General features: G+C 46.9%; 1 long non-coding RNA gene across 1 annotated transcript; it reads left to right on the forward strand.

The window, feature by feature from the left end:
• The first annotated feature begins 6,882 nt into the window (after positions 1-6,882).
• LOC103585204 lies at positions 6,883-10,721 on the forward strand. The gene is made up of 4 exons (XR_550044.1): positions 6,883-6,963; positions 9,063-9,121; positions 9,452-9,581; positions 10,646-10,721. It is a non-coding gene; the product is annotated as an uncharacterized LOC103585204 (long non-coding RNA).
• Positions 10,722-12,463: the final 1,742 nt, after the last annotated feature.

The raw sequence follows: 12,463 nt of genomic DNA on the forward strand, positions 1-12,463 counted from the left end.
AGCGGAGAGTCACAACTGGCATTCCCCATTCCTGCCTACCATTTTCAGCTGGCTATGTATGTAAGGTTTTTCAGTAATTTTATCTTTAAATCTGATCGATAAGTATGCATTGCTAACTTAGTTCGTTTTAGGAGATATAGCATAGATGTAGAAAGAACATTCACTGGTTTGTAAAAAAGATGCTCTGATCGTATATGTATCTTCTTTTTGGACAATGGTAACTCTTATAAGAGCAAAGGTCAGTCTATGCCTCTTGTCATTTCTCCAGTTGTCCTCTTCTGGGCATAGCACCACAGCTGGGGTGATTATGAGGCACAGCTATTTTCCCAGTAGAGGTTAGAACTGTAGTTTGCTCTGTAGAATAATCTCAGCCTGCAATTATTATTATTAATGTTATTTTTTTTCTCTAGTCATTTTCATTGTGATTCTGAGTGAGGAAAAAAACACAAACTGTTTTTCCTCTGCTCTCACAGCACAATCATCAACACAGAAGATTGCCTTCTGTGATCAGATGTGTGGGGATTTCTCCCCACCAGCAAGCAATACATTCTGCGGCAGACCCCAGCTGGGTGTTCTCTAATTCAAATCTATTCTGACACCATCTACCTGGAGAAAGTGTCAGATCCCACAAGTCAAGGGCTCAGTGCCCAAGACTGCCCCCACTTCAGATGCCAGTTGTAAACCCAGGCCTCTGGAACTTCTGACCAACCAGCTGTAAATTGGGGTCACCACAACCCCCTCCTCAGGTTCTAGTGTTCTGCTGAGAAGCTCATAGTACTCAGAGAAACACTTACATTTACTGGTTTATTATCAAGAATATTACAAAGGATACAGATGAGGAGATGCATGGGGCGAGGTATGGGAAAGGGGCACAGAGCTTCCCTGCCTCCCCAGCTGTGCCACCCTCCAGGAACCTCCACATGTTCCACTATATCTGGAAGCTCCTTGGGCCCTGTGCTCTTGGGTTTTTATAGAGGCTTCATTACGTAGGTATGACTGGAGCATGACAACTGTGTAGAAACGTGACTGAACAAAAAGGGTCTGATCTAATGCTGATAGACCGAGTGGGGAAACCCAACAAGGCCTGTTTGTTCGGGTTTTCCTTGGCCTCTCTGTGCAGCGTTCTTTCCTCCCAGGTATGAGATGAGGGTATTATGACCTACAATCAGATAAGGTAGGCCAAAGAATTTCTTTAGGGTCAGCTCTAAGACAGAAAGGTCAGGAAAGATTAGACCAAGCCAGGAACTGTAGATGAAAACCAAAATATAGGTATCATAATATCACAGTGATGTAATAGCTCAGTACTCCTCAAGAGCCACAGGAAAGTGGAAAAAGTTGCTTGGACTGGTCTTCCACTGAGGCCTGGTCTTCTCTAAGTCTAACTACTTGGACTCTCGACCTGGTTCTGAAATCTGGGTGTTGTGGACTGGATGCCTCCCCAAAGATCACTGGGACTTAATCCCCACTGTGACAGTGTTAAGAGGGTGGGAAATCCTATTATGGTAATTGAAAGGTGGAACATTTACGAGTGAATGATTGATCCATTCACTGAGCCATACGTTGATAGTATAATGGGTGGCAAAGGGCCTGGTTCTGGTGGCTTTAAAAACAGAGTCAGTGAGAAGGTTAGTCTCTCTCTTCTCAGCCATCTGCCATGTAACACCCTGCATTGCTGTCACCACCCACCAACAAGACCTTCACCAGATGTGTTCCCTGGACTTTGGACTTCCCAGCCTCTGAAACCACAAGAAATAAATTCTATTTCTTTATACATTACCCAGTTTCAGGTATTTTCTGTTATAGGCAACAGAAATGGAATGGTACACTGGGTGTCTCTTGTACTCTCCCAGAAGTACCTCTGGAGGGAAGACAGTTGACTCAGTCCAGAGCCACGCTGGGACAGTGCAGGTATGGAAGGTGCTGGGCATTTAGGAAGCCAGAGGAGGATCCCTAGGCTAATGGGTTACTCCAGGGTCCTTTCTGGAAGAGGATTTGCTGGATGGTCATGCCAGCTCACACTGAGTGTTTGAGGACCTTTACTCACATACTGAATGATTTATAAGTCTGTGTATTATTTGAGGGAGTGGACTAGGTACAGATCATACTAGAAGATACTAGTCTCCTCCATTCCAAGAATTGACAGCCTTGTTGAGGAAAAAGTCTCAATGAAATTGTTAAATACCAGAATATTGGAGGATGTTCCCAGTGTAGTTTGAAGTGAGCAGGGAGCTGCTTTGGAGGAAGCAGCATTTGAATTGGGCTCTGAAGCTTGTACAGAGTGTGCCTAGATAGAAGGGAGGGAAGAACGAACTCTGCACAGTAGCAGATGGCTGTAGCTTCAGGACCAATCCTGAGGGTTGGAGTTCATGCCAGGAAACTGGAACCACCATAGTGACTTCTACACACTTGCCAGGGAGTTAGCTGCTGTGTGTGCCTTGAGGACTGGCAAAGGTTTGGACTTTTACTAGAATACACCCTCAAGCATGCTGCAGGCCCATTCCAGCATGTTGGACCAGCACTGTGCTAAGGGCAGGAAGTTCTGGAGCATGCGTGGCAATAGATAGAACGACAGAGCAGGACACAGGGGGCCATATTCACTGCTTAGTACAATGCCCACTAACAGCAGCCTGCTTGCCTTTGGCTCCCCTTAATTTCATTTGAGCTCTGTGCCTATCTGTGTGGTTGGACATGACTTGTGCTACTGTTGATTTGTGGAGTTTCTCCTCCTCCTGAGGAAGAAAGCATCCTTTAGAGCTCAGGACAGCTCCCCATATTATTCTGGATTATCTGCAGCTTTAGCTCAGAGGACCAGACTTTTTCCTCAGAGAGGATGCCTGACAACGTATTCTTTAGAGCAGGGCTTCTTAAACTTTACCATGCATATGACTCACCTGGGAATCTTGTTTAAAAGTTCCTAATTCATTAAGTCTGAGAAGCGGCCCAACATTCTGCCTTTCTAATGGACCCTCTGGGGATGCTGATGCTGATGGTCCAAGGTCCACACTACAGATGTTTATGGCAACACTGTGGCCCAGGAAGGTTAAGCGTGGGAAGGAGCAGGATGGAGTGGAAATGCTTTCCATGTGAGATTATAGCCACCCAAGCTCCCGCATAGACTTGACAATGAGTCATGGTCACTATCCATCCCAATCCTCACTTCCCTTTAGTAGGCACTCCCCTAGGACATGCCCACGCAGAGCCTCAGGAATATCACGCCTTTCCCATCAGAAGCCCAGTGAAGAAGCTCATGACTTTCCAGCAGAGAAAGAGACAGCGGAAGCTGAATGCATGGCCAACTGGAAGGTGAATCAGATGGCTCATTCCTCTCCGTTCGGCTCGGTGTGTGTTTATGGCATGTTTGCTTTGGGCCTAACACTGTGCATAGCTTGTGGATCTTTGGGGAAGGGTGAAAAATGGTCTCTGCTTTCCAGGGAATTCCTGTATTATTGGGATTAAAAAAAAAAGTGGAAAAAAAGATGCTCACACTTACAAGCAATAAAAGAAAAGGGGATATAATTATGTGCTAAATTGAATATAATCAAGTGCCAAACCCATGACACAAGCGGTAAGTGCTGTGAAAAATCAGGGAGGGTTTGGATGTTGGCTTAGCTCCCTGAATCCAGAGGTACAGTTGCTAAATTGAGGGCTCTATTGTTTGACTTGCATTGGGTTTTGGAGATCTTGTAGATTCAGAATTGGGAGTGACCAGCTGGGGAAAGGAAAGGCAGGGTCCAGCAGAGAAACACAATTCACTTGTTTCAGGTACTAAGATCCCCACAATGAAGGCACATCACATCCCTCACTCCAGTCCTCCCGATGCCTCCAGTGAATGAAGCATTTCTTTAAATGAAACCACCTCTAGATAATAAGATCACTGCTACACTGTGCAGGGTTTAACTGGACACTCCCACAGCTTGCAGGGGATTCAGACCTAAAGTGTGTTCTTTTCATTGAAATTGAATAAAAATGGGGCTTAATGGGAAAGGCCATCTCAGGATCTCAGGACAGATACCTTATAGCTCCTAGATGGGACAGACAAAAGGAGAAGGGGCTGGGAAAGGGCCTGGAAGGCAGAGAGGGAGAGAGGGAACGCCTATCTTTTATCTTGTCCCTGAAAGCCCTGTGGAAGAACAACGCCATTCAGTACTTACACTGCACTTTACACTTTTATAAACACCAGCTGATAAAGTCACATGACATCCCTGGAGAGCAAGTGCTCATTGGTCCCCCTGTTTTGGAGAATGACTATGGGCACAGAGCCTACATGTGTCTGGCAGGAAACACGCATCCCTCTGCCTGCGCAGTTGGGAGAAAAGGCCAATCGCACACTGGCGAATCCAGCAGGCGGCTTAGCTGTCCACACACGAACCAAGCACCAGTCCTCGGCAGCTCCCAGTGGAAGAACAAACGTCAGGTACCCAAGGAGAACCCCTCTCCCAACTAGGATCGAGGGAAAAGGTGGCACCTCCTCTCCTCCTTGCTATGAGGTTAGAGGCTCACTCTCAGCCCCCTCCAAAGAGGACCCCCTCAGATGCTCTCTCTTCTTTGCACTGCGACCCGTCTTTCTTTATATCCTTTTCTGCCCAAGTCACTCCAAAATTACGAGACCTCTTGTTGAACATTTCCCATGTGACTCCACATATGCAGTCTGTTTCCTGCTCTCTCGGGCACCTGATACGTGCGGTGGTGTGCCTTGCACTAGACTGAGGCAGGGGAGTGCTCCTGTGAACTCTGTTTTCCAAGGGTGGAGAAGCACTGTCAGGAAACTGTCAAAATTCACCTGCAGGCCGAACTTGAAAGAAACCCTTTTTATGCATTGGTTTTGCTTTTGACATCAGGAGCATCTGGAGGTCAGATGGTTCCCAATTGGGGGTCCGTAGGCCAAATCTGGCCCACAGATACATTTTCTTTACTGGTCTTGTGGTTTGTAAGCATCTGAGTTACTTTTTTTAATTTAAATTTTTTGTTTATTATTAGCATATTCATTCTTACAAATCGTGATATTTCTTTATGCCCTTTACGCGACCTATCACTCCCTAACCCCCCTCCCTCCCTCCAGCCAGCAGAAGGCGGGGCTGGAGTTCACTCTCCTGGAGGCAGCCTGCACTCTGCCTGTGGAGTGTGTGTTTCTTTCTCTTTGTATCAAACTTACCTTCAGCAAGTGGCTGCTCACTCTCTTGAGCCAGCCTGCACCTGGTACTGAACTTAAAGTGTGTATTGCTTGCTTTTGTGTTAAACTTGCTGTGAGCCCTGCTCAGCAGTGTCTGGAGCTAGGCCACTCTCTCTCTCTCTCTCTCTCTCTGTCAAATCTGTATCTCTTTTTTGTTACATTAAACCTGTTCTCACTTTGTTCTGTAACTCCACTCTTGAATTCTTTCCTGTGGCAGAGTCAAGAACCTGGTAAGAGGATGGGGTGGGTTGAGACCGACTACTGGGAGCCCCCAGACGACATCAGTCGGTGCTTCTCAAGTTGTGTGATCCCCATGCCAGCACCAGCCATGAGTGACCAATCAATACTTCCCTGGTTTCTCTGTCCCCCACGTGGGCCAAATGTGATATCAGTCCCTACTGAGAATTAGCAAAAACCCTGCCCTAGAATTCTCTCTTTATGAAATTGAAGTTCATCTAATTATTGTTTCCACAACTCTGTTATGCCTTCAAAAATAGGATTTTTATAGTTTATCTGGCTTTTTCCTAGTCATTGTGGTGAGCATTGGGTGGGCAGGGCCAGTTATCACAGCTTTCATTGTGACTCCACCCTTCCCTGTGTTCTGGCCACACCCCCATTAGTTTCATCTTTCTCATCCACCAATGGGCTGTGAACATTGAGGCCACACCCACTTCAGTGTTGCCTAGTATGACCTGCTCTCACAGGCTCTGGCTCAGTTGTACATCTGCGCCCTTCACTGAAGGAAGCAATTCTGCAGTGCTTGAAAGATGGTGATGCGACCCCCCTTTCCTTTTCCCTGCCCTGAAGTGTCAGAGGAAACCTAACGGAGGAAATTGACTGTGGCCATGAAAAAGGTATAGCATGTTGGGTCACAGGCCTGAGGCCTCTCTGACGGTGGCACAAGGGCAGGAGTCTGTCACTTCTGAGGCACATGGGGCCTGCTGCTCTGTACCTCTTGACTCCCGTCACCAAAGTCTTCTCAGCCATCTATGCCCTATTAACAGCCCAGCCCCCGCCCTCACCAGGCACCCCCTGTCATTACTGCCTGTAGCCAGGCCTTTGACCTGATGACCTAGTCCTCTAAGTGTTTTCACCCTCTTTCCAGCTTCTCTGGTCGTGGCACAAATTTCCATTTGGGACGGTACTCAGGACTAGGAGACCCAGGACCGAGAGAGGTTTCTACTTCCCTCACTCTCTTCACTTAGACATTGACAACCTGAAAAGAGTACACTTCAGCAGTGGGCTCAAAATGTAGACAATATCTCTGGCTGACAATTGGGAGAATGGGTTTGGCTTGGTTTTCTCCAAAGTTTCTACTCTCTAGAGACACTTTACAATTTATTTCTGAGTCTGTATCTCACATTTGAATTCCCTAGGATTCTGGGACCAGAGCACCTTTCAGTCAGTGCTCTCTGGAGGGATAGATATGTTTATCTTCTGTGGAGCAAATCCTGGACAACTGAACTTCACAGCTTGAGTCTTGCCCAAATCATTTCAATCTGTACCAGGGTAATGGTGGCCTCACAGAATGAGTTAGGAAGTATTCCCTCCTCTTCCATTTTTTGAAAAAGTTTGAGAAAAATTGGTATTAGTTTTTTAAATGTATGTTTGGCTTCACTTTTGAAGGATAGTTTTTCAGGAAACAGAATTCTGGGCTGGGTTTGTTTGTCAACACTTTAAATATTTCACTACACTCTTCTCTTGCTTACATGGTTTCTAAAGAGAAGTCTGATGTAGTTGTCATCTTTTCTACTCCATGGGTATGACATTGAAGGAGCATGATCCAGGAATTGGTAAGAGTCCATTGGGGTCCCCTGATTCCACGCTGCCAATCCTGGGCTCAAATTTCCCCTTGGGATTCTACAGAAAGGGGCTGGAGGCCCTTGGTGCCAAGGGAGAATGGGGTGCTGGGGGGCCTAGGTTTCAGTGGGAGGGACCCCAGACCATGCAGCTTGGCTCTTTCTGTTGCTGCCCTGTCTGTCCACTTTCTCTTCTCCATACACCCCTGCTCGAATCGTCACTACCCATGCCCTGGTCTGTCCCCCTGCTGGAAACACTAGGCTGTTGTCAGAAGCCCTACGTTTCCACCCTGACTTAGTTCCTACTTTACTGTGTCTTTGGTTTTGGACAAGCCACCTCTCCTGCCTGGGCTTGAGTGTACTGAGATAGAATTAGAGGGTGTCAAAGATCACTTTCAGCTTTAACAATGAAAGATTTCTAGGCATACTTGAAACATCAGGGAGACAGAGATCTTGCCTGTCTTTTTCATTCCTGGATCCCTGCTATTAAGAACAGTCCCTGTCCCATAGTGTGTGGTTCATGGCGAATACATGTACCCTTGTGAATCACAAGCTGGAAGAAGGGTACTCTTTCCTTTCTCAGCCTCCATTTCTCGAGGTTTGTGTGGTTGTCCTTTAAAGAGAATCCAAGTTCAGACATTCAGCTCTGTAGCTGTGAGCAAAAACCAACAAAGACCCAAATTTTCTTTCCTTGGGAATTTGAGGAGAGTTTGTCAATTTGCATCTCCATAGGGTCTGAGAACTTTCCTTTGAAAATTCATTCCTGTCCCCTGCCCACCACTCTGGTCTGGGGAATGGAGCCAAGGGTGACAACCTCAGTCACCTTCCTGTGACTCTCCACACAGAAAAAATGGCACCAAGAAGGCCTGGATCAACTGCAAAGAGGAACGTGATTTCTTTGTTTACTCATTCCATGGCTGATGGTTTGGGGGAAGGACTCAGATGGAGAGGCCATGGGCTTGTCTTGCCCACTACCATCCTGGACAAAGCTCACCTCCTACAGCCCACCCTCAGCCCCACAATGTCCCTGAGAATCTGGTCTTAATGGTGGGCCTGTCCTGGGCCATTGGTGGCATTCCTGGGGCCTGTCCCTTGCTGTTGCATCTCTGCCTCCCCAGTAGGAGATGTTTCTTTCCTCTTCCTATAGCAGGAGAGTAGGTGTCAGCAGGCGAGCTCCCTGCTGGAACAACAGTGGGTAAGCAGACTGTATGGCATCCCTCATGTCCCCTAGAGAACCTTCCTCTCCCTCTTTCTAAGCACCTGTTTGGCTTTTCTCCCAAAGGCTCAGATTCAGACCACTGACGTCTCAATGTCCAAAAAGGCACAGTTACAGGGAGCCCTGGCTGATGCTCACCATGCAGTCTGGCAGAAAGCAGGTGCGAATCTGGGCACCTGTCCTCCCTCAACCTGGTGCCTTGGCAGACCTTTGGGGGAGTCCTTTGGGTTCCATCTTGACCTCTGTCATTCCAGGGGAGTGTGAACATCTGGCGAGCTGCCTGTGTTCATGTGAGCAGCAGATAAAAGAGCTGCAGTGGAATTTGATTGCTATTTCTGTGTGGCAGAAGGAGGCTGAGAGGGTGTGCCCAGCCACCTGCACTCATGTTTGCACCTCCACCCCCAGGGGGAAAAATGGGTTTAGAGAATTAGATAGACCTGGATGTTCACATCCCAGCTGTAAGTGATCTTAGCACTTAACCTCTAATAATTTGTACTTCATCTACAAAATGGAGATAATACTAGTAACTCCCTCCTATGGTGGTTGTGAGGATTCAATGGATTGTTAAGCATGGTGCTCGGTGATGCACTGAATATGGAATCAAATGATGGTGATAATAATCATAACAATGGCAACATGACCTGATATCCCTGGGCCTCTGTCAATCAGATCTATTTCCCTTCCTCTTCCACACTTATTGAGTCCTTACTAAAACCAACTGAGAACATGGGCATGGAAATGCCTTGAAAAAGATGTCAAGAGTGATTCAGGGTGAGGAAATGTTACTGCCGAATGGTTACTATAGGTGTTGGTGTTAGTGTGCCCCAACTACGTCTTCTCCCTCCTGAATCCTGACTTCACCTTTCTGTATTTGCAGTCCTACCATGACTTGATAAAAGAGCGAGATGCTCTCAACCTGCACTTGGAGTACAACAGGTAGGAGGGGGAAGATGGGTGGCAGGTCTGGGGGTCCTCAGTGTGGGTGATGTGGTGGGAGGTGGGTGGGGTATAGGTGAGTATGAAGAGCTGGATGCACAGGTTTGGACAGGTGCAGAGCCAAGCTCTTGCCCCAGCTGTGCCAGTGACTCATGTGTGGCCTCAGGAAGTTCATGTCCACTCTCTGGACTAAAACCTGTGACTCTTCATTCCTGGGGTCCCCTTCCCATGCCATGATCATCTGGTTATGGGTCATAGTCAGTGCATTGATCACCAAAGTGTTCCTTTCTGTTATTCATTCTTTCCATTCTCCACCACTTCTGGCCATAGGAACAACTATGAGGATCTCAAGTGTCACCAGTCCCAACTGAAGGGGAAGCTTCTGGTCCTCGTGGTGGAAAAGGTGGCCTTGCAGCTCCTTATGAAAAAGCTCGAGACATCCAAGCTCCTGCCACAACAAGTGAGTGGCTGCAGCACAGGGTTTGGTTTTATGGGGGTGGGGGTAGAGAGGAAGGTGGCAGCCTGTCCATTCTGCAGCCACTCCCTCCATGGCTCATGCCCCTGTCTCTGGGAAGGTGCATGCTTTGAAGGAGGAACATGGCCTGAGTCAGGTCCAGGAGCCAGAGACCTACTTGGCCGATATAAGCAGGTGGACAGGTAAGCTGGGGCTGTGGTGGCCTGGGAGCACGTTGGGGGAAGAGAAAGAGGTGTGTGCCAGCAGACAGCGAGTATGCTCATCTGAGACTCAGTGTCCCTGTCTGCAAAGAGAGGTGGAATGCTCATTGTCAGCCACCCACAGTTGTCTTGAGCACATGAATGTGAAGAACTCTATTTGAAAGTAGTTTGTATGATTGACTGTCATCTGGGCATGAGGAATGATTAGCCAGGAAGCCATGGTCTGGGAAGAGGAGTCTGAATTAGGAGCTGTGGGTCAAGAAGAGGGTTTCATGCAATTCCAGAGGCCAGAGACCCTTATCATCCAATTCCTTTCTCAGCTGACCCTCCATCCCTGGAGTCTCCAGCAGGGCCCAGTGAGGAAGAATGGTGGCTGCAGGTGGAGGCTGAGCAGCTGTAGAAACAGCTGGAGAGCCTGGCATGTCAGCTCCAGGCTCAGGTAAAGGATAATGAGGGTCTGAGCCACCTGAAGCAGGAGAAGGAGAAGTGGCTTCTGGATCTGGGGCAGGCTGCTGGGCTCTGAGGCAAGCAGCACAGGCAGGTGCTGGAGGGCATGCAGCACCACCACACCACCACCAGCTGTGTGCTGTCCCAGGCCTGTGAGCTCTAGGAGCATCTGGCTAAGCTGTAGACTGGCATCATCAGGCTGGTGTGTCACCTGCCCTGCCAGCCTGCCTTCCACCCTCAACCCCTGGGCATTTTCCCCCCATCTGTAAAATGGGGTGGTGGAGATCTCACATGAAATGGTACCTAGGAAGGCATCCTATAAGCCAGTGCCCTGTGCCCCCTTCCCTGTGCCCTGAGTCTCCAGCTGCATCAGGTGGCTACCAATTGCTTCTCTCCATCCAGACCAATTAGAACATGGAGGTCACCAGTGCACTGCAGTTGAGGCACCATGTGAAGATGGAGCTGGCTGAGAAGTTGGACCAGAAAAAAAAAAAAAAAAAAAGAGAGAGGAAAACACTAAAACGTAGAGGAAAACACCAAAATGAAGGAGAGAACACCCAAAGGAAGAAGAAGAAATAAACCAAAAAGGGAAGAAAGCCCCAAGCAGAAGAAAACACACAAAATAGGAAGCCACCCACAAGAAGAATAAATCACCCCAAAGAGAAAGAACATACCCACAAAATGAAGAAAACACCCATAAAATGAAGAAAACACCCAAAGAAGTAGAAAACACCCTGAAGAAGAAAACACCTAAAATAGAAAAACCCCAACAAAAAGAAAACCACAACATGAAGAAGAACCCCCCCAAAAAACCCCAAAGAAGACAACCCAAAGAAGAAGAAACTCAAGAGAAGGAAGAAAAATCCCCCCAATAAGAAAACCCATCAAAAAGAAGAAAAAAAAATCCAAATAGAACAAAATCCCATTGAAAAGAAAGCTCCATCAGAAAAAAACCCCATGAAAAGAACCCCCCCAAAAGAAAAAGATCCCCCATGAAAACAAGAAAACCCCAAAAAAGCCCCAAAAGAAGAAAACAAAAAACCCCAACAAAAAGAAGAAACCCGCCCAAAGAAAAACTCTAACACAAAGAAAACCCCCATAAAAGAAGAAAAAATACCCCAAATAGGACAAAATCTCAATGAAATAACTCCAACAGAAGGAAATCCCCCCATGAAAAGAAGAACCCCCTAAAAAAGAAAAAGATCCCCCCATGAAAACAAGATAAACCCCAAAAAAGCCCCCAAAGAAGAAAACCCCCGGAAAAGAAAACCCCAACAAAAAGAAAACACACCAAAAGAAGAAAATCCCGACAAAAAGAAAACCCAAATAAAGAAAATAAATAAATAAATAAATAAAAAAGGGGAAAACAAAAAAGGAACAGAAAAATATAAAAAACAAACAAAAAATCCAAAAAAAAAAAAAAAAAAAAAAACCAAAAAAAAAAAAAAAAAAAAAAACCAGAAAAATTACAACAAAGAAAAATAGTAAAAAGCAGAGAGAAAAAACAAACCACAAGACGTAAAAAAAGAAAAACCAAAAAAAAAAAAAAACAACAAAAAAAGAAAAGCAGCAGGGTGTCTTTACCAGGAGTCCAGCCTCTGGGGCCTATAGGGGAATACTAGTACAATTGGTCCCTTGGGCTTGCTAGGTCAGGGGGCCCTACATCCAGGCCAGGGGGGCCTTTAGTGTCAGGGCAGGCCAAGGAAGCACTTAGGGCAGGCCTTCCAGGCTAGGGATGCCATTAGTGGCAGATAAGATCAAGCCAGGTTGGCCCTTAGCACCAATACAGGCCAAGGGGCTCCTGGACAGGCCAGTCAAGGGGGTACTTAGGGCACTTGGGGTGCCCTTAGTGGCAGGGTGGCCCTTATGGCAGTGGTCCACTAGGGGCAGACCAGTAAAAAGGGGATCCATGTGACCAGACCTGGCCAGGGCAGCCCATAGTGGTAGGCCAGGAAAGGCCAAGGGCACTTCTGGTGGAAGGGCAGGCCAAGGCGGCCCTGGGGCAGGCCATTTAAGGGAGCACCTTAGTGGCAGGTCAGGCCAGTGGGGGGCCGTTAGCAATGTTTTATCATTTATTCTTGGCCAGAAATTTCTTTTTCATTAAAGTATCAAACTTACTTATGAAATGTCTATATTAATAGTTATCCCTATTTTTGTAGTTTCTTAAGAATCTACATTTATGTTTATTTCCTCTCCCACATTTGTGTATTTTTATTTGAG

Source organism: Galeopterus variegatus, unplaced genomic scaffold, assembly GCF_000696425.1.
Source record: "Galeopterus variegatus unplaced genomic scaffold, G_variegatus-3.0.2 Scaffold220, whole genome shotgun sequence".
Taxonomy (NCBI): Eukaryota; Metazoa; Chordata; class Mammalia; order Dermoptera; family Cynocephalidae; genus Galeopterus; species Galeopterus variegatus.